Genomic DNA, 23,896 nt, shown 5'->3' with positions numbered 1-23,896 from the left:
ATATCCCCATGAACACTTCAGCAGAACTGATCGCCCCGAGCGACAGATGAGGGAGTTTCGAGAGGTCACAGATGACTGTGCTCTCCAAGATCTTGGCTGGTCGGGCGTGGCCTATACATGGGACAACCGACAATCTGGAGATGCCAATGTCAAAGCACGGCTTGATAGGGCCTTTGCTAATGAGGAGTTCCGACAGATGTTCGAACACACACGGGTCAGGCATGTGTCAATCTGGCAATCTCACCAGGATTATGAGCAGCTCATTACAAATACTTGGAGGGGTCAGACACACGTTTCGAGGCTGCAAGGAATTATGGACTCCCTAGGGCAACTCCAGCGACAACTCGAGCCCTGGGGGTTGCGCGAGTTTGGCAGTTTGACAAGGACAGTCAGGAACTTGCAGAAACGACTGGACAAGCTGCGCCAACGATCGGTGGGGCGAGGCCCTACGGATGAGGAAAAGAACGTCATGCAGAAGCTCCGAGAGGCGATGCGCCTCGAGGAGACATGGCTGAGACAGCATTCCCGAGTTCCATGGCTCCGAGACGGAGACCGTAATACAACATATTTTCAAGCTCAAGCCAGAAAACGGAAGTGGGCAAACATGATTGTGGGACTCAAGCGTGCTGATGGCTCTGTTTGTGTCTCGGAGGCGGAGGACAAAGCTGAAGTCCAAGCTTTCTACCAAGCTTTGTATACATCGCAAGGTGCTAATGACACTAGCACACTGTTATCACATGTTCCACCAAAGGTAACGCTTGAGATGAATGAGATGCTATGCAAACCATATGAGGCCGAGGATGTGCACCAAGCATTGTTCCAAATGGCCCCATCCAAAGCGCCCGGAGTGGATGGCTTCACTGCCGGCTTCTTCCAACGCCATTGGAAGCTGCTGCGGGATGAGGTGACTCAGGCGGTGCTTGCTTTTCTCAACGGTGGCGAACTACCAGTGGGTCTTAATGACACATCGATTACACTGATCCCCAAGGTATGTCACCCTTAGAGCATATCGCAGTACCATCCTGTTGCACTTTGCCCTGTTCTTTAAAAATTGGCAGTCAAGGTGATTGCTAACAGGCTACGGCTATGCATGAATGACATTGTTAGTGAAGAACAGAGTGCATTTATTCCGGGTCGACTGATAACGGATAACATTCTTGTCGCTTTTGAGAGTGTGCACACTATGAGGCGACGGAAGAAAGGGAAAAATTATACTTGTGCAGTTAAGCTGGATATGATGAAGGCTTACGATAGAGTGGAGTGGCATTTTTTGGAAGCAATGCTCTTGAAACTGGGGTTCCATGGGGATCTGGTCAGGCTGATTATGAAATGTGTCACTTTAGTGAGATTTTTAGTTCATGTCAACGGCGAGCTGCAACCCTTCTTTAACCCATCGAGAGGGCTTCGGCAGGGATGTCCAGTGTCCCCATACCTTTTCCTGCTCTATGCCGAAGGCTTCTCATCGCTGCTGAAGCACTATGGAAGCTTTGTTGATCAAGGAATAAGGGTGAACTTCAGAGCACCATGGGTGAGCCACCTCCTGTTCGCCGACGACAGTCTTATTTTTATTAAGGCGGACACAAAGAGTGCAACAAGATTGAATGAAATTCTAGAGATTTACGGGGAAGCATCGGGACATAGTGTTAACAGAAGCAAAAGCTCAATCTTCTTCAGTCCCAACACACCCGAACCTCTTAGACAAGTTCTGAAACTAACACTTGGTGTTCCAGTGGAGGCTTTTTCAGAACGATACCTCGGTCTTCCGACAGCTGTTGGAAAGATAAACATCGGTACCTTTGAGTACCTAGGGGACAGAGCCCGAGGGTATATGCAAGGTTGGTCGGAGAGGCTTTTTGCTTGCGCCGGGAGAGAAGCACTTCTCAAATCTATTGTCAGCAATTCCGACGTTCAACATGAGTTGCTTTCTCTTGACGAAGAAGGTGTGCAAGGGTTTGACCTCCAATATGGCAAAATTCTGGTGGGGGAGTTCCATTGACAGAAGATCACTCCATTGGATCTCATGGGACAAGCTTGCAACACCAAAGTGTAATGGCGGTATGGGCTTCCGTGATCTGCGAATCTTTAACTTGGCATTGTTAGGAAAGCATGGATGGCACTTCATGACAAACCCTGATTCCTTGTGTGCCAGGGTAATGAAAGGGAGATATTTTCCTGACACGGACTTCATGCATGCCTCGGTACCGAACTCCTCCTCGGCGACGTGGAGAGCTATAGTGGCAGGCCGTGAAGCCTTGCAGGCGGGACTGGTGAAGCGGGTCGGCAATGGGTCCTCTATATCTGTATGGGAGGACAAGTGGATCCCTTCTACGGTTACAATGTCATCGATGCTACGACCAGCAAATGCGACAGTCCTTACTGTCGATGAGTTGATTGATACGGAAAGCTGGAGTTGGCGAAGGGAACTAGTAAGAGAAAACTTCATTGCACCGGATGTGACAACAATTCTGAATATTCCGCTACAGCGGGGAGGAGGTGAGGATTTTCTCGCGTGGGCACATGAGAAGTCAGGCAACTACTCTGTTAAATCAGCGTACCGGGCTCTAGTGAATCAGAAAGAGCGTTTAGCTCTAGATGAAGGGCAAGCTATCGGCACTTCAGTGAATCAACAACAGATGTGGAACGCAATCTGGAAACTCAAAGTCGCCCCGAAAGTGAGGGTGTTCTGGTGGCGGGTGATGAGGGGCATCTTACCTGATGAATGCACCCTTAAACACCGCCACATAAGACAGATCAACACTTGTAAAATTTGTCTAGCCATGGAGGAGGACTTGGAACATGCACTGCTGCACTGTTCGCATGCGAGCAGGTTTTGGGAGGAAACAAGATTGTTATTTCATGTGGATCTACCTCGGCTCCATCCTCTTACTTGGACGAAAGACATTCTCTGCGATCCCCGATTCTCTGACAAGGAACGGGCGATCTTCATCACAGTGATGTGGGCAATTTGGACGTCTCGAAACCGACTGACTCACGACAAGGAGGGGTGGAATCCAGCCTATTCGGTCAGACGGGTTAGAGAAGATCTAGCCATCTTGGAATTACCCAGGCAGCAGGAGATCACACTACCCGGCTTTGGCTGGGATCCTCCTGACGATCCTCATATTAAGATCAATACAAATGTTGCGGTTCACCTCGATGATGGCAATGCAGGAGCGGGAGGGGTCGCCCGCTCGTCCTCAGGCTTCAAGGGTGCATGGTGCAAACCGATATCGGGTGTTACGGATCCTCTCATCGCGGAGGCTCTAGCGCTGAAGGAAGGAGTTCTTCTTGCTACACTTCGAGGCTTCACGCATGTGATCATGGAGACTGACTGTCTAGAGGCAGTTCACCTCTGGAACTCTCGCTATACCGGTCGGTCGGTGATAGCACCTATCTTGTTAGAAATTGGAGAGCTAGCACTTAGTTTTACTTCTTTTCGCATTCAGCATGTAATGAGAACAGCCAATGGTCATGCACACTTGTGTGCTAAGCGTGCTTGTACGCTTAATGTGACCGAGAGCTGGCTCGATACCACTCCTGGCTTTCTGATCAGCAACCTATTGGCTGACTGTTCAGCGAACGCCTTTGTTGAATAAAGCTCTCTAAAGTTCCCCGCAAAAAATAGTTACAACAAATACGTGAGTACTCCTATGTCGCTTGTAATTACATTATTATGGGATTGGAGGAGTAGCTCATATCCTGTCTAGGAATAAATAGTTTTGAAAAATTTGAAACAATGTGTGGGATAGTGACCCACCTAGTCTTATCATGCCAGCGATGAGTTTTTGAAGTCCAATAAAGCTAGCTGAATGGCATTCCCTTAAAAAAACTTCAAATGAACCAAAAATTGCTTTATATTTTCTCTATAGGTTGCATTTCAACCCATTTCACCCGAAATTTCACACACATAAACCTCACATATGTATTTATTGGGCAATGATAGACGTAGGTGCGCCGACCCAAATTTGGGTCGGTCGCTGTGCAGCCGTCCGATCCGAACGCGTCCAGCTGTTGGATTAGGTCTCCTTCCGCGTGTCGTCTTCTTCCCCCACGCTCACCATCCCGCATAGCATCGTCCCCCTCTTGCCGCTTCCATACCTGAAAGGGTACTGTCTGCCCCGTCGTCGTCGCCATGGCCGCCGAGTATCAGCAAGATCTCGATCCTTGTGGCCGCCGGGATTGCAACCAGCGCACGGGCACCATGGATGCACTTTAACACCGAGTGGTCCAGCACGCAGCCGCCATGCTTGCAGCATCTTGCGGGTCACCAGCTCCGGCTCGCCGTCTTGTCTACTAGGACTACCATATCCTAGTGAAACTCAGCGAACAAAAATCTCAGGATGGTTACTTTAAGCAAAACAAAAATCCACAGACTGAAAGAAGTCTGATTGTAACAAAATAGCTAACCGATTCCAGCAAAAAAATTAAGCCCATTCGAACCAAAACACCATAGCAGTAAACTCAAAGAAGTCTAATTGTAGCAAAAAGGTAGTCTGTCCCAGCAAAAAAAGCCCATTCCAGCAAAAACATCATAGCAACAAACTCAAAGAAGCTTGATTGTAGAAAAAACTAGTCGGTTCCAACAAAAAATCAAGCCCATTCCAACGAAAAAAACGTCGCAAGTGAAGATGTTGTCTAGTTCCAGCACCAGTGTGCGCTGGTTTCAGCACATCCCTCACCGGTTGCACCAGATGCCGATGCCGGTTCCAGGAAAGTGCTTATGGTCCTTATGAAAAAAGTGATATTGCCAATTCCAGCAAATGGTGACCGTGCTGGTAGCAATCGCTGGTATCAGTTCCAACATTTTGGTGGACACCACCGTTTCGCCCCATGTCGGGTGTTGTAACCCTGCCGGTGCCGGTTTGCCACATCGTCGTCGTAGCTCTGTTAGTGATCGTCGCAGCAAAAAACGACATCGCCGTCACGTCGCATGCACGGTGGTTCCCCCCCAAAAGTTGCAGCCGCGTTGATTTTCTGCATCCTCCGCCGCAGCTCCTTTGGTGTTCGCCGCGACAAAATCGACTCGCTGCCGCGCCCCCCGCGTGGTGGTTAGCCCCCCAAGCTGCAACACATCTCCTGTCGGCCATCGTTGTTGCGGCAGCAGGCGACGGAGGTTGTGGTGGGGAAAAAGGAAAGGTAGTGGTGGAAAATGGATGGGTGCCGCTCCCGAAAGGAAAAGGTTGTTCGAAGCGGTGCGTGGACCCACGCGGTGATTGCAGTCACTATGAGACCGGCCCAAACTAGAGCCGGCGGTCCGTCGCGAAATGTTTTTCTTGTAATTTTTTTTCAGATTTTTCTGATACCGAAAATTTTGAAGTTTGAGTTTTGATTTTTCTAAAAGGCCGAGATCCAAAATGCCATCCTAGATGAGCCCTCTCTAGCTAAACAAATCCCCCTAAAAAAAACTAAACAAATCAATTCCGTGTTCGTTATTTATATTCGTAGAGATACGAGGGGCAAATTGCGAAAAGGTAAAACTGGGTCACACCTTTTTCGCTTGTGCACGTCTTTCCATCGAAACCCTAGCAGCCGAGCTCTCCATCTAGCTCTCCCGATACGGCCCCGCCGCCTCGCTGAGCAGACTCCAAGCGGAGGCGAAGGCGAAGGCAGACGAAACTATCGCCCATGGATCTGCAGATCGTGGGACGGCACGCGTTGCTCTTTGACGACGACGCGGCGGCGGAGGTCGTAAACTCCGGCGGTTCCCTCGTCCCCTGGTCCGCCGCCGGCGCGGCCGATCTCCTCCTTGACCGCCACGACGTCCGCCACCTCCTCGACCGCATCCCTCCTCGTCCAAACCGCGCCTACTCCGTGGCCCTCCTCTCCACCCCCTCTCCCGACGGCGTGTCCGAGGCCGAGCTTGACCGCGAGCGCTTCCTCGACCTCACCGCCGACGTCGGCACCGGAGACGCGTCTCCTTCAGGTATAAACCCCTCTACCCTCTGTGCTTATTGTATATGACGCTACTCTCTGGCGCCAACAGCTGTTTTTTTGTACCATTTTTATGTAATTGGACGCTGTTAGCGCAATTCTGCGGACTTTTAGCATTCTGAGAGCGGTCTTGGGAAATGGAACCATCGTATCTTATAGAAGGTTGATGCCAAATAATGTTTTCTTTTCAAATGCCCCCATTTGCTATTGTCAGAAGAGAGTTGGTCTGTATGAGCTGAAATATGGGTGGCTCAGTTGGAGTAAATGTTGAATTTGGTACGCTATGACACTGAGATACTCCCTCCGTCCGCGAATAAGTGTACATGTAGCTTTTGTTCTTAAGTCAAAGTTCTAAAATTTTGACCAACTTTCTAGGGAAAAGTAGAAGTATTTATAGCACTAAATTAGTATCACTAGATCCGTTTTGAAATGTACTTTCATAATATACGAATTTGATGTCATATATGTTACTACTATTTTCTATGAAGTGGGTCAAAATTTTAAATTTTTGACTAAGAACAAAAGCTAGATGTACACTTATTCACGGACAGAGGGAGTATGTCCGGAGAAATATCTGTGAAATGCTAACATTGTAAAATAACTCGGTGGTCCCGTGCTATTGTTTGCCTGTAACAAAGTTAATATTGCATCTGTTGGGTTCCTATAGTAGCTGTACTGTCTACCACGTATACGAGCAACAGTAGTTGTTATAAAATTTTGCAGTTTTACCTAATGAAACTGGCACACGTGGCAAAGGCAGTGGTGCTAGTTGGACTCCTATTATATTTCTTGTCATATTGTTTTGTAAGTTTGCAGGAAGGATGCTTGATTTTATTTGATGAGCATCTTTAATCTGTTCAAAGTAAGGGAATTTTCTTCGATTTCTCCTGAGATGTATCTTTGGATCTGCATTTTTCTTTTTCACTCAATCTTAGTTTCTGTGTCTTGATTGTTATGTAACAATACCCAAACTGGCATGTTTTCTTTCTGCAGGAAACGGGACAGATACTGGGCAGGCCGGTTATAATGCCGTCGCTTTCTCATATGGGGGACCTGCTGGTTCTGATGATCCGAAGGATCCAGTCTCTTCTTATCGCCCATCTTTTCCTGTGCCAGAAAGCCTGTTGAATAAGCTGGTGAGTGTACAAAGCCTACTGTCTGCTCTCATCATATATGCATTCTGTCATATTATTTTTCCACTTCATACATTTTTATTAATCTTCTTCAGTTGATCCAGCAATAATTGTCCAAGGTGCATATGTTCTTCTAAGGATTAAATGTCTATTTCAGATGGTTGGAGCAGAGATGAAGTTCCTACTAGTGATCCACATTGTTTCCTTACGATCTATCTTGACGTAAGGAATAGGCAGGTGGGATTAGAATGATGTAAATGGTACATATAATAAAAGAAGAGAATACTGCAACGGGATAGCTGTTCTAAATTTTACTATGTTGTACCAGTTCTGTAGTACTCCAGTTGTGTTTAAGTTATATGGTTGCGATTTTCTGCTCTCATACCATTACTGAGACACTTTTCTTGTCATAATTTTTAATTTGCAGCCTCCCTCCGAGAAGGTGCATCAGATAATTGCAAGAACTGCTCTATTTGTCAGTGAGCATGGGGGACAATCAGAGATTGTGTTAAGGGTGAAGCAGGGAAGTAATCCAACATTTGGATTCTTGATGCCTGACCATCATCTCCACAGCTACTTCCGCTACATTGTTGATCATCCTCAGCTGTTGAAAGATGTCTCTGATGCTGACACCAATAAAGGCAACAAAATTGTTATGGGTGAGAGTGAGAATGCTGCCTCGTCAAGTGGAGCTTTATCATTGCTTGGGGCCGTCTACGAGTCTGGAGATGAGGATGAAGGCGTGCTTCCAGCTAGTTCAAAAGGCAAGGATCCTGGAAATGAAGCTTTGCATGACAATGTCCACAAAGGTTCATCATGCCTTGTACATGACAACGAAGTGAAAAAAGATCAGACAGTAACAATAGAAGCAGCCACTTTAGTAAAGGATAAGCCTATTTTTACCAAGAAGAACCCAACAATTGCTGGAAACAGCATTGTTGCTGCTCAGCGGGAGAAGGTTAAAGATGCCATGACAGTGTTAACCACTTCTACCAAGTCTGACAACTCTAAATTGGGTGTGTCTGACACAAAAGAAATGATACTGGAACCACCATCCTTTTTGAAGGGCACAATGGAGAAAATAGTCGAGTTTATTCTCAGGAACGGGAAGGAGTTTGAACAAAAGCTCATTGAGCAAGACAGGATGACAGGGAGGTTTCCATTTCTTCTCCCGTCTAATCCATATCACTCGTACTATCTCAAGATGCTTCAGGAAACCCAAGAGGTAATTTGGATCACACTCATCTTTTATTTTTTAGGACGTAATATTCGCATAACTTTCCCTTTCCTGACCTGTTCTATAGAAGTCAATTTTTTTAGACATTTGTCAGATAGTTTAATTGGGCTAAACATTTGCAATTTGTACCCCTTCCCTTCACATCCATATTTTGTGGAGTTCTATTTGACTAAACATTTGTCAGAATTCACACCATTAATTGGTTGTTTCATCATTCATGCTTTGTTTAAACGAGTGAGCTGTGAACCAATGGGCATGTTCGCTTAGAAGTTGCAGCAGCTGCCAATGCTGTAATGAAATAAATATAAGCTTTGGCCTTACATTCTTCAGTTTCTGATGTTTATTTTTTGTTTCCTTTCTTCTTCTGGATCACTCGCTTTTGTCCGGCTACTGCTTTGTCTTCCATTCTCTGTGACACACTGACACTTAAAAGTTTCGACGTCTTGTAGAATGAGTATTAAGTTATTTACCCATGCTTGAACTTCTGATTACCTTTCATGCTAAAATTGCCTGTTTTTTTTCTTAAGTGCACATGATGTCTTACACTTGATCTCTGAACTTCAGGTAAGTTCATGTGGACACTATATCAATCCTGATGCACAGTTTATTCTTATTTATTTAATTCCAATCGATACACAGATATTTTATTCAACTGTGTATATGATTTGATTGATGTCATGGTTTTCTTCTTAGTTTGGAAAGTTTTTTAAAATTCTGGTGCACTTCATTTTCCTTACACATGTGTTTTTGTAAACTATAAGTTGCGTTGGTCTGATTGTTTCTTCTATATGTGCTGTTTTATATTTTCTGTGGGATGTAATACCATCATCGGGTTTTAGTGGATATTCATCTTATATGCTTATATGGCCTGTTTATGCCAAGATTGCTTCTTTCCTTGGTCTTTACTCCTAAGTGCACATGATGTCTTACACTTGATCTCTGAACATCAGGTAAGTTCTTATGTGGACACTATGAATCACTGATGCACTGCATTTTTCCTCTTTGTTCATATTTCCAGCCAAGTACCGAAGTATTTGGTTTAACTGTATTGCATCACTATGTTTTCTGGCATTGCCTATAAGCATCGATTTACGGTTTTCTTGTTATTTTCAAAGTTTAATACTGGCACTGTTTCTAAATTTCTAAGATACAAGACTTTGTTTTGATATCGTGGCTCGCACCAATGCAAATTGTAACCGCTCTTTACTGTGTTTCCTGAATTTGCTGTGCAGTCCAAGTCCCGTGGTGGTTCTTCAGAGCACAAAGACAGAAGGAGCTCTTCAGAGCGCCAAGACTGGAGGAGTTCTTCAGAGCGCAGAGACAGGAGGAGTTCAGAACGTAAAGACAGAAGATCTATGGATCGCAAAGATAGAAGTTCTTCAGACCTCCGAGACAGTGGCCACGACAAGGGGCGGGGAAGTGCTAACAAGGACTCAAGCACTTCTGATAGAAGCTCCGCGGAACCATCACAGAAGCAGCTTTCTGACAAACAAGGGGAGGGGAAGTTCCAGTTGGTCACTGATGGGGCCAAGAAGGAACTTCCTCGGACGGTCACTGCAGACGAAGCTGCTGCTATTGTTATGGCGGCTACTCGTGGACTGGGGCCTGCCAATCCTCAACCTAACACGCTAAAAGACACGAGTGACATTCGCCATATACAGGGCTCAGGTGCAGTGTCCAAACCTGCTTCAAATAGTGAGCCTGGCACATCAGTCACAAGTAGTGATCAGCTAAAGAAGGAAGGTATTGGAATTATCGATGATGATTGGATCACAAATACAATCGCAAAAGCAGTTGCTGTTGCCGCCTCTAAAGAGGCAGATTCTTCTGAAGCTTCCATGACAAATGAGCAGAAGCTGAAGGCTGAGAGGCTTCGGCGTGCAAAGATGTTCACTTCAATTATTAAGGGTGGTGGCAACAAGAGCGATCTGGTGACAAGTGAGATAACTAATGAATCTGCAAGGGCCGCTCCTGCTAATTCGAACCTCCCCGTGCCTCCAGAACCTTTAGCAACTGAACGGGAAGGTAGCTCTGTGCGTTTTGAACGGGAAGGTTGCTCTGTGCGTTTTGAACGTGAAGGTTCGAATATGATCAAGCAGGAGAAAGACTCTGATGACGAGCAGAACAGGGCACGCAAGTACAGAAAGCATCATCCAGAATCCGATGAGGACAAAGATTATTTGGAGGAGGAAAGTTATAAACACTCAAGGAAGAGGCATCGTTCGGAGCGTTCAAGAGGCCACAGTAAGGATGCACACAAACGTAAGCACAAGCAGCACTCCAAGGAAAGGGAGTATAGGCATGATCATAGCTCTTCGGAAGATGAGCTACGCAGTTCCAAGTCAAGGCATTCGCATAGGGACGATCATCACTACACTGAAGATGACGAGCATAGGAGGCACCGGAGGAGCCATCGCTCTGGTTCCAAAAGGAAACACAAGGATGACAGAGATCTCAACGAGCAAACTCTTGGCCGTCCTGAAGCCTCCCAAAACACGCCCGAGCACAGGCATGGATCAGAGCAGCCCCCTAGCGACACTGCTCAATCTTCGCAGGCGGCAACTCAGGTCCCAGATGAGCTGAAGGCGAAAATTAGGGCGATGCTATTAGAGACACTATAATACATTGTGTGATGTGATGTAACACTGTACTATCATGTTCTTTTACATTTGGCGCCTTATTTGTTACAGCCCAGTTCCTTTATTTTGTTCAAGCGTTTGTCTTGTTAAAATATCCCATTGCCTGGCACTGTGGTCTGCATTTATAGCGCATGCTTCCGTCTGCTGGCGAACACAGAAGTATTATAGCATAGCATGATTACTGCTAACCTTTTTGCCGTTTTCAAATGATACTCAGTCCCAAAATCTCTACTCCTAATGTCTCAGTACGTAAGTCGTTCGTTCGTTTCGTTCATTTCCAGCCTTCCAACGATCTCCCCCCACCAGGCGATCTCCCTCCCACCGATTTTTTCCTCCCTCCAAAAACCAAGACCGGTTTTCATTCATGCATCACCAGAACCACATGCCCCATGCCTAGAAAAACCAAATGAACCACCCTTCCATATAAAACACTAATCGTTCCATCCTTCCCTTCCATATACCAGAGGGATCAAATCATATCGAATATTTTTATAACAAAAAGCTTCCATAAACACCAATCTTTCCATCCTCCCCTCCCACGATTCTTTCCATACAGATGCTCCCTCCCGTATTCGTTTATTTCCTTCCAATTATACCAGGATTTTTTTCCAGCTTCTGTTCCTCAAAAAATTTCTCACGATCAAGGCCCCTGCCCTTCCTTATCTACCCACAAATCTCGTGCCCCTCTCCCAGGTCAGGTTCCGGAGCCGGGTCGTCGCCGCGGAGTACGTCGATGCGGAGCCGGAGGGCGCGGCGGACCGGTGGGAGAGGTGGAACGGCAACGGCGAGGCCTTCGGCGACGGCTCGGGCGTGTGGCGCTTCACTGTGGGCGACCGCGGTGCCGGCGAGCAGGAGCCAGAGACGGAGGAGGTGCATGAGTCCGACTTCCTGATCCTCTGCATCGGCAGTTTCAGCGGCGTGCCCAACATCCCAGCGGTGTCCCCAGGCCCGGAGGCGTTCCGCGGGCGGGTGCTCCACTGCATGGAGCTCTCCCACATGGCCGACGAGGACGCCGCCGCGCTGGTTAAGGGGAAGCGCATCACCGTCGTGGGGTCCGGCAAGTCAGCCTTTGAGATCGCCGCCGAGTGCGCCGACGCCAATGGCGCGGGGACGCCGTGCACGATGCTGTGCCAGAACCCTCATTGGCTGCTACCATCGGGTACCTCTACATGAACCAAAGAACGCATTTTATTCTAACTGTTAGTCTGCTATATCCACGAGCTCACTGACGCCAGACCAGCAAGCAGCCCAGATTGAACGGCACTGAGCTCCAAATTCAACCGATTATATAATGCGCCACCCCCACATGATCCGCTACCATATCAATGATTGTGTATCTGTATTCATTTATCTACAAATCGTTGTACTGTTGTGCTTTTGTTAAGCAGATACATGCATGGCAGGGGGAAGTTGAGCGAGCATGGCAAAGCCAAAGATATCTTCCTTGGAGCTACCATTTAATTCATAAGATGTCAAGTAATAGCTTGAAGTTTAGGTGATAAAAATGCTAATATGATGATCAGGTCAGGTATAATATCACAGAAAATGTAAAAAAATATCATTGGAGTTGTTTTCATTATAGTAATCAGAATGCTTTGTCTTGCACCATTATTTGTTGAACATCTTTATTTGTAGGATGTAGGCTGAGTTTCAGAAGATGAGAGTTGAAATGGCTGGAATGAGAACAAAAAAAATGGCAGCTTGGTCTTTACAATTGCAGTTTCAATTCCTTATTTGAGTCTAACTCAGGTGTTTCATAGACTTTCCGAAATATCTATTTTTGAACCTTACTGAAGTTGGCCTCTTACTGAGGAAAAAAGTCTATGAATGGATCATCTGAAAAACAAGACGTTACAGTTCCTTAAAATTAAAAGTGAAATTGCTTGCCAAATACAGTAACAGGTAACTCCAATATTTGTTGGAATGAGATAACGTATGCCAGGTGAATATTTGTAGAGTTACCTGTTAGGGTTCTGTTTAGTCTGTTATGTTTCCCTCTATTTTTTTTATTGCTTAGCTAGGGTAGATATTTTTAGTCTGTTATGTTTTCCTTGATTTTTAATTTTTTTGCTTAGCTAGGTTAGATATTTGTTTCCAGGTGTTACAACATGGCTTAGCACCTACTACATCAACGTTTCTCTGCTCCAATTCTTACCGTCCCACATCTCAAAGAATTTGTGTGGTAGTCCCTATCATGAAAAAAAGTAGAACAATTTCTAGCTTTCATATGCATTTGTTTATGCTGTAATGTTTAAGAATGAAGCATTGATCAAGGCCCCACAAAGGTGATGTAGTGATATCGTGATGTTCTATACGCTAATTGGATGCAGGTGACATGTCTCTCCTTTTCAATTTCTCTTATCGCAGGTTTGATCGGATGGAATTCACACACTTGGATCGAAGGATTTGTGATGTGAGTATATTTGTTCAGAAATACACATTTAAATTTGGTTAGTTTCTCCACACACACACACACACACACACACACACACACATGCATAGAACTTTAGCATGTTCTTTTCTTCACGTAATTGTGTTAATAACAGGTAAATCATAACTTTGTGTACTGATGGATGCATAACATAATACGAGTACTTGTTACTTGAGTTTTGTTGACATTCCTTCTCCATGATGTTGTCCTGTCTTAAGTTGAGTTAGGTCAGTGGGTTAGAATATTAGTTGCATACCAGCAAAAATAAAAATCTTATTTGCACATCCATTATAACAGAGCATGTCAATATGCCAATATGTATAAAAGAAAACTCTTGGTCTGGTGGTACGGTATTTGTGTTGCTCCATTTGTTATGATTAATTCTGTTTGAAAAAAAGCATATGTTAATTTCAAGTTTTGAACTAAGCGTTACAGATATAATAATGGGCATGGACAAACTTAAACGTCAAGATTTTTTTAAAGAATGTCAAGAATTAATAGCAAACTATCGGTCAGTTACCAACGCAACAATATATTATATTTTGGATTGACAAAATTATTTATTTTGAGCATGCCTGCAATTCTAATATCCATATGCTGAAATTTTATAGTCGCTAAAACTTTAAACCTTCAATATTCTTCTGCATGTTTGCTTGGAATTATACTGGTCCATTAGAGCATCTTAGTTCTCATAAAATACAATATTTATTTTCTAGATATCTATTGATGGTATTCCTATATGTATGCAGATCATTAGTTGTCACATTGAATGGGTATGATCTACAAATTTGATCTGGGAATGAATGGCTATGTACTGGTTATGCCGATAGGATGATAAAGGTTCAGTGTATAGCCTGCATTCCTGTCTTGCAAGTTTAAGTTGAATTCATGTAGTAGTTATCACAACATGTATTGGCACTATTAATTTCTTAGAGTCTTGTCTTTACAGGTGTCTGCAATTTCTGTTGTTTTATGCATCTATTTGTATGATGCAATATGTTCCAGTTTTGGGAATCTTGTTGGACTTAGTTGGACAACTATTGTGATGTTGATGCACAAATACCATAATTTACTATTATCCGAATTGCTTTAGGCAAGGAAGAAGGTGGATGGAGCGCCGAGGAACATGATAAGGAAGGGGTCGGATGAGAGAGGAGAGAAGAGTAGGGTGAAGGACGAGATGGAGGGAAAGAGGGACAAGGACATGGTGAACGGAGTTTCTTGAGGCGGAGGGTGGGGGCTTCTCGGAGGAGGAGATGTTGGACTTCTCCTTGTCCTAGCTTGTTGCTGCCTTTCTGGGTAGGGGCCAGTCTGTCCTCATGAGGTTGTTGTGAAATTCCTCACCGAGACTTCAGTGATGCTGGGACAACTCAAGCATGAAATGTTATGGTAGTTTGTTTGGGAAATTGTAAATTCTTATGCATGTGTGGTAGAGTACATTGGAAAATAAGGTCGGGCAGTGGGAGGATTTGTCAACCAGTTTCATACTCTTATTATAATTGGGGGTTAGGTTAGCATTTTGTACAGCAGCTCACGTCTAAAAGAAAATTTTAAGGTGCTGGCTTGTTATCCCATTTTTCATTAGCACATTGAACCAAATGCAAGTGCAAGCTTATTTTCGTTAAGTTTGCTCTTTCATTGTTCCCGGTTCTCCTTTTGCTAGGACGACAGTTTATGGAATATTTACTAGCTATATTTTGAATGGGAGTTGGTGGTCAGCAGTGGCGGTGGTGTCACATGTTCTCATTTGAAAAATGGATGATAGTAATCATATAGAATTGGAAGCGTCTCAAAGTAATTTTTATGTAGCTTTGTTCCTATATCCAGAACTGTCTTTGTAGGAAAATATTACTGATCAGGATTATAATCCATTACAAAAATCATCTGATAAATATTTACTAATTTTAATATACGAGGTAGATTTGAGGGACGAGAGATTAGAGCAATATCACGCCCACGACAAGGCCGGGGGACAGGGCGGGTGTATATGATGCCTCGACCTCTTGTGTAGGGCGGCTTAGATACAATGGAGGCGGTGTAATATGCATGAACGGCACGAGGAATCTCAAGGTACATGTTTAACTTGATCAGTGTTGATGCACTTCAATATTTATGTGTTGCAACATGTACGGGCAATGACCCAGGAGACATCGGATCCGCTTTCTTAACTCCGGAGGTGTCACGAGTGGCGCATGCCTCCTCCCCTTTGATGGCGGTGGTGGATCGACACAAACATGGGGGGAGGGATCGGAGCGGGGCGGTTGGCAGGGACTCCTCCTTGGCTGTCCTTTGGAAAGTACGTTGTGAAGGAGAGAGGGCGCCATGGCGAAGATGAGGTGGGTGTATCCCTATTTTAAAGGAGAGGACTCCAGCGAAAAATGTCCCGCTACAGTGGGAAACCGAGCCGGAAAAGGTGGGTCCAGCATACAAAAGGGAAGGATGCGTCGTGGAGTGGGTTTTTTGTGTTGGGACCGCGTGTTGTAGATAACATGGCAGATAGTCCGGATAACCACATTTCTCCATCACATATGGGCTGGATTTGGGGAAGCCCGGATTGTCCATACGGTTGAATTTTGGGGAGCTCGTTGAGCGCCTGTTTGATATCCGAACATACCCGGACGTATGAGGGAGAAATGAACTTCGACCTTGAAGACCGCCCTTAGCCCGTAGCAACGTACGGGCATTCTACTAGTGTAATATACTTTTTGACACTACGATAGTTTTGGGCCAGAGGGAGTATATGTTGCTTGAAGTAGTTATATCTCTTTAGCTGCGAAACATTACCACTTTTCAGGATTGAAGGACATCAGACATAGTTTCAAGTTGTTGCAATCTCAAACGTAGTCTGCTTCTATCTGAACACCATATCCAGCGTGTTTGTTTTGTTCGTATGCTAACGGCACCAGATCGAATACTGATTTTGTTCCAACCCAGCACTCGGTATTTATTTTGTGCCGATCCTACAGTACAATACTACCTGAAAAGGAAAAGAAAAAGAAAAGGAGAAACGCTTATTATTTAAGCCATTGCTCGATTTGTTGCCAAAGTTTTGCTAGTACAATACCTGCGCTAGCTCTACAACAACTCAAAACCCTACTACGTAGCGTCCAGCGCTACCGGGCATGGCCATGGCGGCGGAACCGGACGAGCACGACTTTGTCAGCCTCCTCCCCGACGAGATCCTGGGCACCATCATCTCCCTCCTGCCCACGGACGACGGCGCGCGCACCACCACCCTCTCCCGCCGCTGGCGCCACCTCCGGCGCTCCTCCCCGCTCAACCTCGACGACTGCGACATCATCAGGAATAGGCGCTGGGATTACCTCCTCTCCTGCCCCTCCGACCGCCGTGGCCTCAACGTCAACCGCCTCCGCAAGGGTGAGCGCCAGCTTATCGCCGTCTCTCCAAGATCCTATCCAAGCACCAGGGCTCCATCAGCGACATCCACGACACGCTCGGCGGCTGGCTCACGTCCCCCGCCCTCACCAACCTCGAGGAGATCGAGATCATCAGCTGCAGCTACAGAGGCCAAGATCCGCTGCCGCTGCCCGTGATCCGCTTCGCGCAGACCGTCCGGGCCGCCACCTTCGACTTCTGCCGCTTCCCTGAGCAGGCTCCCCATGCTCTCATCTTTCGGCAACTGAAAAGGCTCGTCCTCCATCACGTGACCGTCCCCAACGACGACCTCCAAGGCGTGCTCTCCGGCTGCCCTGTGCTCGAGAGCCTTGTGATTGACATTGACGTTGACCTTAGACCTGATATTGTCCGGGTGCTGATCAACTCACCGTCTCTCAGGATCATCCAGAATGGCTACACAGTTCAAGTAGTCATCGAGAATGCCCCTCGGCTGGAAAGACTCATCACAGCTCGGAACTTTCGTAGTTCCTATTACAGTTACAACCCGATGTTCGTCCTGTTACCCCACGCACGAAAATTGGAGATCTTGGACTCATTCAGAAACTTCAGGGAAGTGGTTCTCGAAAGCTTCAGAACAACTATGCGCAACGTGAGGGTTTTGGTTCTCAAGGCTTGTGAACCTGATCTTGATGAAGTTATCGACTTGCTGAGATGCTTCCCTTACCTGACGAAACTGTACATCACGTCTTCTCTGCGGAAGTGTTCGAGAAACGATGGACACGGTTACAACCCGCAAGATCCTATCACATGCCTTGAGCTCCATCTCACAGAGGTGGTGCTCAAGCGCTACGAGGGCAAGCAGCCGGATGTGAATTTTGCCAAGTTCTTTGTGCTGAATGCTAAAGTGCTCGAGTCAATGAAGTTTGGTGTCCACGACAGTTGCAACGATAAATGGATAGCTAATCAGCACCAGCTCCTACGTCTGGATAGTAGGGCTTCTGGAGATGCACAAATTGATTTCAGATCTGATCTTACTTGTGATGATTTTGTTTGCTATGATGTTCTCTCCGTGCCTGATCCCTTGGGTATCAGAAAGTCTTGTGAATATTGTTCACGAGGCTGACCAGGTTGCGGACCTTGTATTAGATTTTCTTGCCCGTCCTATTTTGGTGCAAACATGCCTATCGTGTATAATTTTTTAAATCTTCTATGAGTGCAGCTATTGTGTCATTCCATATCTCTTCATCGAATAAAGAAGCTAATTTTAAGATAATGTTTAATTTTTTGAATCTTCTATTAGTGCAGCTGTTGTGTCCTTCCATATCTGTTCATCAAATAAAGAAGCTAATTTTAAGATAATGTAGTTCCATGAGTTTGCGTCTTTGATACCAGAGCATCTCCCAATACTCATAAAGTGTCTTGCTAATACTCCATGTGTTCCATGTCAGTCTCCCTGATATTATAGCATAGCATCCCAAATGGTCGAGTACATAATTGTTCTAAACATCCATGTTGGAGAGAGATACCACATCAGCAAGGATGCTATCATGGAAGACATTGAACTAGTATCATATATTAATATATTATTCCTTCGGTAGTAGTTGCATTGGACCCAACACTAAATTTCAGAAATCTGGAAAGGGTATTTTAGTACCTTTTGCTAACCCTTGTCAACTGAAAGTTGTTGATTATGCACTGTCGGCCTGTCACGTGAACACGCAGGCTGCTTTGGCTTTGCAAACAAACATAAACGAACACGGACTTGTTGTAAAAGGTGTCTCAATGTCGCATAATGTCTTGATAACAGGGGGTGGAAAGCAGATGAAGAACAAGTTTGTGAATGTGTGATTTTTTTTGTTGGTATTTGCATTCACACGGTTGCCGCCTTTGCATACCCACCATTGGTGGAGAGTGTATCCTGTGCACCAAGAGTTGTGCTACCGGTACACCAAACATCAAAACTTATGTTATGACTTCTAAAAACAATTAAGTATGTTATGACTTGTACCACGTTGTGTTTCTAGGAGAGCGAACTTATGGTGGCGGAGCACCTCAGTGCTCTGAATCACAAATCGTGCAACCTGGCATTGGGATAGTAATGTACTAGCTCACTGTCCCAGTTAGCTCCTCGTAGGCATAGGTGGCGGCGTAGGTGTAGTTGTTTGGTACACATGTTAGATTGTGGTTTAGGTGTTTGTAAACGGGGGCCGTCTTGTTCATGTGATATGGCACAGTCGAATGGAGCAAGTTGTTTGCACGTCTTGATGTGACCAAAGAATTCATATTTTTTACTTGTACCACGCTGCATTTCTAAGAGAGCGAACTTATGGTGGCCGAGCACCTCGGTGTTCCGTTAGCTACTGCAAGTAAACATTTGTCAGAATTCACACCATTAATCGGTCATTTCATCATTCATGCTTTGTTTAAACGAGTTAGTTGTGAACCACTGGGCATGTTCACTTAAAGTTGCAGCAGCCACCAATGCTATAATAACTTGATACGTATAAGCTTTGGTCTAATGTTCTTCAATTTCTGTGGTTTATTTTTTGTTTCCTTTGTTCTTCTGGATCACTCGCTTTTGTCTGGCTAATGTATTAAGTTATTTACCCATTTTTGGACTTCTAAATACTTTTCATGCTAAAATTGCTTGTTTTTTTATTTCTTAAGTGCACATGATGTCTTACACTTGATCTCTGAACTTCAGGTAAGTTTGTGTGGACACTATATCAGTCCTGATGCACAGTTTATTCTTATTTATTCAATTCCAATCGATACACATATATTTTCTTCGATTGTGTATATGATTTGATTGATGTCATGGTTTTCTTCTTAGTTTGGAAAGTTTTTTAAAATTCTGGCTCATTTTCCTTATACAAGTGTTTTTGTAAACTATAAGTTTGCTTTAGTCTGATTGTTTCTTTTATATGTGCTGTTATATATTTTCTGTCGAATGTATACCATCGGGTTTTAATGAATATTCATCTTATATGCTTATGGCCTGTTTATGCCAATATTGCTTTTTTCTTTGGTCTTAATTTTCAAGTGCACATGATGTCTTACACTTGATCTCTGAATTCAGGTAAGTTCTTATGTGGACAGTATGAATCACTGATGCACTGCCTTTTCCCTTTTTATTCATATTTCCAGCCAAGTACTGAAGTATTTGGTTTAACTGTATTGCGTCACTATGTTTTCTGGCATTTCCTATATGCGTTGATTTATTGTTTTCTTGTTACTTTGGATAGTCTAATACTGTAACTGTTTCTAAATTTCTAAGGTGCAAGACTTTGTTTGGATATCGTGGCTCTGGCATTGGCACCAACGCAAATTGTAACCGCACTCTACTGCGCTTGCTGAATTTTCTGTGCAGTCCAAATCCCGCGGTGGTTCTTCAGATCACAAAGACAGAAGGAGCTCTTCAGAGCGCCAAGACAGGAGGAGTTCTTCAGAGCGCAGAGACAGGAGGAGTTCAGAACGTAAAGACAGAAGGTCTATGGAGCGCAAGATAGCAGTTCTTCAGACCTCCAAGACGGTGGCCTTGACAAGGGTCGGGGAGGTGCTAACAAGGACTCAGTACTTCTGGTAGAAGCTCTGCAGAACCATCACAGAAGCAGCTTTCTGACAAACAAGCAACTCAGGCCCAGATGAGCTCAAGGCGAAAATTAGGGCGATGCTATTAGAGACACTGTAATACACTGTGCGATGTGATGTACTATCATGTTCTCTTCCATTCAGCGCTTTATTTGTTGTTACAGTCCAGTTCCTTGTTTGTCATTAAAATCATATTCTGGCACTGTGGTCTGCATTTATAGCTGCTACTTAACGGACACAAGCATATAGCATAGCATGATTACTGCTGATCTTTTAACTGTTTCCAAATGATTTATCTTACTTGAAGTGGTCCATATATATCTTTGACTCTTTAGCTGCCAACTTCGGATAGTGTCAAGAAAAACTTCATCACTTTTCAGGATTGAAGGACATCAGGAGTAAAGCTTGATGATCAGTTGATGTGAATCCAGTGTGCTTGGGGGTGCAGATTGGTGACTTGAACCACTTGACCAAGTTTCCTGAGGAAAATGTTGCACCGTTAACAATGTTAGCCGAGGACAGCAAATTTTACTGAAAAGCATTTTCACTTGCCGGTAAATTAGGGACTACCAGACATAGTTTTAAGTTGTTAGGGCATGTACAATGGTTGATAAGATAGTCTTATCTTAAGTTTTGCATGTAATTTAGAGATGACAAAAAAGAAAGTCTACAATGGGTCATCTCTTAGCCTTATCTTCAATAATTAGCAATTCCTAAAAACATGGTGAGACATATTGTGCTAAGAGATCATCTCTTGTCTCTTAAATAAGAGAAGACAAGCCTTTTTCTTATGAGCTCTCTCTCCTCCACCTCAACATTTTTTTTGCGGGGAAAAAGGAATTCTCATTACTCAAGGAGGCTTCTCAGCGAGAGCCAGGTTTACAACAAAATTCATCCCGGCAGTAAGCCAGACTGCTGTGCGCGGAGTGCTACGGCCATAGGCGACCAGCTCATGACTAATCCCGTTCTGCAGACGGCTACAAAGAGTAAAAGAGATCTCCCTAGCATCGCTTCGAGCCAACCTACGAATCTCCTCTATAAGTGCACGATGTGATGACCTATCCATCTCGCGTGCTGTAATCATCGACACCGCCTCCGTGCTATCCACCTCAACCAGAATAGGTAAGATCGGTGCAAGGCCAGCTCCAAGCCTTCTCTGCACGCTGCTAGCTCCGCCTCTAAAGCGTTGTCGCATGTACGTAGCTCCCTACATGCGTTGTAGATGATCTCGCCTCTGTCATCACGCAGGATCATACCTCCTCCCGCCGCACCTGTGGCCGCTATGTAGCTCCCATCCGTATTCAACTTAACCCAGCCCGGCTGGGGCGGTACCCAGTGTGCGCGCACCTTGGGCGCCGTACTTTCTGGAGTGCGTGGTGGTGAAGGCAGGACCACCATCTTCCCTTTCTATAGGTTACCATCAGGACGTTGCTGTATGCACAAGAGTGAGTTGATGTATCCGTGCAAAAAGCGTCGAGAGGCTTCGGCAGTGGGCGGCGCCTTGTCGTGTGTGATCTCATTCCGAATTGCCATACTCTCCACATGGTCATGAGCACCACCAGTCTCGCCGTCTCATCCAAGGGGTCCAGCAGTGAAAAGATCCACTCTGGCCCAATGTTGACGATGGCCTCAACCTTGGGGATGTTCCAGTCCAAGGCCATAACTCGCCAGAGCTCTCTTGCCAGGGGACACCTGCAAAGCGCATGGAATCCATCCTCGCGTTCAACACCACATAAGGGGCAAATGTCAGTAAGCTCGAGGTGTCGCGAGGCTTTATTGGCCCAAGTAGCGAGTGAGTTGGTGACGACTCTCCAAGCGAACACGCGTACCTTAGGGGGAGCAGGGCACCCCATATGATCTTCCAGATGGCGCGACGACCATCCGGTGCCCTGCTCGTGGCGGAAGCCGAAGGACGCTCGCGCTCGTCCATGGCCAGGCGGTAGGCGGACCGAACGGTGAAGATACCGTTCCTCTCCGGTGCCCATGCAATAATATCCTCGGTGACGCGGATCGGCGTACGGATACTGGTGATGACGTCGACATCCGCAAGGAGAAAGTAGCGGCGGAGCAGGTCCATGCGCCAGGACCCCTCGTCATCCAGGAGCTCCGCCACCCTCCTTAGGCGGCACGTACCCTGCAGGGATATGGGTTGGCGTGATGGCTCCCTAGACAGCCACCGGTCTCGCCAAATGCGGATGTCCTGCCCGCCCCTGACGCGCCATATGATGCCCTTTTTCAAGAGCTCGAGCCCGTGCTGAATCGCCTGCCCTTACGATCTTAAACGTAGTTATCCTAAAAAAGAGCGTTGTTAGAGAAACCCAGCGTGTTTGTTTTGTTCGTAAGCGAACGACCAAACCTGGGCGTCCAAGTCCATCGCGTGCCAATAAACTTGACCGTCAATAAAAAAAATAACATTGACCATAATAAATCCATATCATGGAAAATCTACAACCCCTGCGCTAGCGCTAGCGCTACAACAACTCAAAACCCTACGAGCGTCCAGCGCTACCGGGCATGGCCATGGCGGCGGAACCGGACGAGAAGGATTTTATCAGCCTCCTCCCCGACGAGATCTTAGGCACCATCATCTCCCTCCTGCCCACGGACGACGGCGCGCGCACCACCGCCCTCTCCCGTCGCTGGCGCCACCTCTGGCGCTCCTCCCCGCTCAACCTCGATGACTACGACATCAGCGGCAATAGGCGTGGCCTCAACGTCAACCGCCTCGGCCTCGGCAAGAATAGGCCCCAGCTTATCTCCGTCATCTCCAAGATCCTGTCCAGGCACCAGGGTTCCGTCCGCCGCCTCTCCCTCCGCCACGACTACTACTACATCAGCGACATTCACGACACGCTCCGCGGCTGGCTCACGTCCCCCGCCCTCACCAACCTCGAGGAGATCCAGATCATCAGCTACAGCTACAGCTACAGAGGCCAGGATCCGCTGCCGCTGCCGCTGACAATGAGCAGCTTCGCGCCGACCGTCCGGGCCGCCACCTTCGTCCTCTGCCGCTTCCCCGAGCAGGCGCCCCATGCGCTCATCTTTCGGCAACTGAAAAGACTCGCCCTCCATGACGTGACCGTCCCCGATGACGACCTCCAAGGCGTGCTCTCTAACTGCCCTGTGCTCGAGAGCCTTCTGATTGACATTGACGTTCGCCGTACACCTGACATTGTCCGGGTGCTGATCAACTCACCGTCTCTCAGGATCATCGAGAATGGCTACAGAGTTCAAGTAGTCATCGAGAATGCCCCTCGGCTGGAAAGAATCGTCACATCTCGGGACTTTCGTAGTTCCTATTACACTTATTACACCCCGATGTTCTTCTGGGTACCCCACGCACGGAAATTGGAGATCTTGGACTCATTCAGAAAATCCAGAAAAGTGGTTCTGGAAAGCTTCAGAACAACTATGCGCGACGTGAGGGTTTTGATTATCAAGGCTTGTGAACCTGATCTCGATGATGTTATAGACTTGCTGAGATGCTTCCCATACCTCACGAAACTTTACATAACGACTTCTCTGCGGAAGTGTGAGAAAAATGATGGACACGGTTATAACCCGCAAGATCCTATCA

The 23,896-nt window shown here is 46.0% G+C and overlaps 1 long non-coding RNA gene, 4 other non-coding genes and 1 pseudogene across 6 annotated transcripts; all 6 read left to right on the top strand.

The window, feature by feature from the left end:
* The first annotated feature begins 5,477 nt into the window (after positions 1-5,477).
* Positions 5,478-22,441, top strand: LOC119268724 (annotated as a pseudogene).
* Positions 8,839-8,901, top strand: LOC119273902. Its single transcript, XR_005135034.1, has one exon. It is a non-coding gene; the product is annotated as a small nucleolar RNA snoR101 (small nucleolar RNA).
* On the top strand, positions 9,225-9,288 carry LOC119273901. The gene has a single exon (XR_005135033.1). It is a non-coding gene; the product is annotated as a small nucleolar RNA snoR101 (small nucleolar RNA).
* On the top strand, positions 11,966-14,940 carry LOC119268725. Of its 2 annotated transcripts, XR_005133272.1 has the most exons (4): positions 11,966-12,099; positions 12,344-13,353; positions 14,121-14,211; positions 14,465-14,940. It is a non-coding gene; the product is annotated as an uncharacterized LOC119268725 (long non-coding RNA). The 2 variants fall into 2 exon arrangements; XR_005133271.1 differs by having other exon boundaries at positions 14,121-14,940.
* Positions 19,406-19,468, top strand: LOC119273904. Its single transcript, XR_005135036.1, has one exon. It is a non-coding gene; the product is annotated as a small nucleolar RNA snoR101 (small nucleolar RNA).
* LOC119273903 lies at positions 19,782-19,844 on the top strand. The gene has a single exon (XR_005135035.1). It is a non-coding gene; the product is annotated as a small nucleolar RNA snoR101 (small nucleolar RNA).
* Positions 22,442-23,896: the final 1,455 nt, after the last annotated feature.

The sequence above is a fragment of the Triticum dicoccoides genome, chromosome 3A (genome assembly GCF_002162155.2).
Source record: "Triticum dicoccoides isolate Atlit2015 ecotype Zavitan chromosome 3A, WEW_v2.0, whole genome shotgun sequence".
NCBI lineage: Eukaryota > Viridiplantae > Streptophyta > Magnoliopsida > Poales > Poaceae > Triticum > Triticum dicoccoides.
This window is presented reverse-complemented; position numbering and strand designations above follow the sequence as displayed.